We start from the raw sequence: 1422 nt of genomic DNA on the forward strand, positions 1-1422 counted from the left end.
TACAGAGAAAGCAGCCTGGCCCTTTCACCCTCACACACTTTGGGGTCTTACACGTCTCTATAAAACAGCAAATTCTGGTTTATGTCAGCAAAAGAGCTGGTCAGTTAGACAGACTGTAGATCCAGACCAGTCTGATCATTGCTGTGTCCCTGTGTCTACAAGCCTTCCTTGTAGCTACTGCTTTTGCAGAGCAAGGTGGAAGGAAACACACTTTCTCCAAACATCTTAATCTTTCAGCACCAGGGAATACAGCAAAAGATCATTTTGAAAAACAATACACTTGATAAATCATCTAAAAGGATCGATTTAGATATAAGCTGAGGCCAGGTTGAAAATGGAGGCCTTTGTTTGTTTCTTTCTTTTTTTTTTTAAACCTATAAAGTGATTTTCAAATCCCTTCCTTTAAACTGATAGCAACTGGGAAAAAAATAAAGTTAGTGTTTGCAAAAACAGCGCTTTATTGCAGGTATCCATTTTGAAACAACAGAGGGAAATGCCTAGAGAAAACCTTGCACACCTGTGATCAAAAAATCAGGCCTCTGAAATACATCACCAGTTGAGCACCTAAAAGATGAGAAACCTATTAATGTCCTTTGAAAGATATTGAGCAAGGCCTTCTTAAAAGGAAAGGATATTATTTATAACCACTGTCTTACAATGCACCTGCACTATCTTAAGCCATCTCCCAGATAATCACATCACAGGCATCTGTCACTTTTCATTCACTTATTCCTGTAATTCAGGTTTAAGACAAAAATTTCATTTAAATAATAGGAATGACAATACCTGGCACTGACGCAGCACTTTCTATCAATGTGTGTCAACTAGCACCAGCAATCCCACTTTGCTGGTAGAGAACCTGACATGCAGGCAGATTTAGGAGATGCTGTAACTCAGTTGCAAAGCCAGGAACACAAAAGAGATTTTTTTTTTTCCCAGGTTGATTCTACACCCAGTCCACTTTATGTGTGTTAGGTATTTTACTTAATGCAATTATGCATGTACTTATTTTGATTGCACCCCATCACAACACCCCAGGCTGCCTAACAGCAGTTACATTGATTAAAATAGCAAAGTGCCAGCTCTTTACTTCAAAACATCACCTTACACCTGAGCCAATGCCCCTTCTGTAGCTCCTAGGCTTTCACAAGCCAAGTAAAAACGCCAAAACAAAACACCCCTTTTACCACATCCTGAGAGTCTTCAGTGTCAAACCTTGTGTGCTGGTTTTGGCTGGGGTAGAGTTAATTTTCTTCACAGTAGCAGTATGGCGCTATGTTTTGGATTTGTGCTGGAAACAGTGTTGATATCACAGGGATGTTTTAGTTACTGCTGAGCAGTGCTGACACAGAGTCAAGCCCTTTTCTGCCTCTCACCCCACCCCACCAGCGAGCAGGCTGGGGGGGCACAAGGAGCTGGGAG

The 1422-nt window shown here is 41.2% G+C and overlaps 1 protein-coding gene across 1 annotated transcript in view; it reads right to left on the reverse strand.

Annotated features, from left to right (window-relative positions):
* Window positions 1-1422, reverse strand: part of BRINP1 (bone morphogenetic protein/retinoic acid inducible neural-specific 1) — an 88165-nt gene that overhangs the window by 27515 nt on the left and 59228 nt on the right. The gene's annotated exons all lie outside the window — the stretch shown is intronic.

This window comes from Pygoscelis adeliae, unplaced genomic scaffold (assembly GCF_000699105.1).
Source record: "Pygoscelis adeliae isolate BGI_AS28 unplaced genomic scaffold, ASM69910v1 Scaffold270, whole genome shotgun sequence".
In the NCBI taxonomy this organism is placed as follows: domain Eukaryota; kingdom Metazoa; phylum Chordata; class Aves; order Sphenisciformes; family Spheniscidae; genus Pygoscelis; species Pygoscelis adeliae.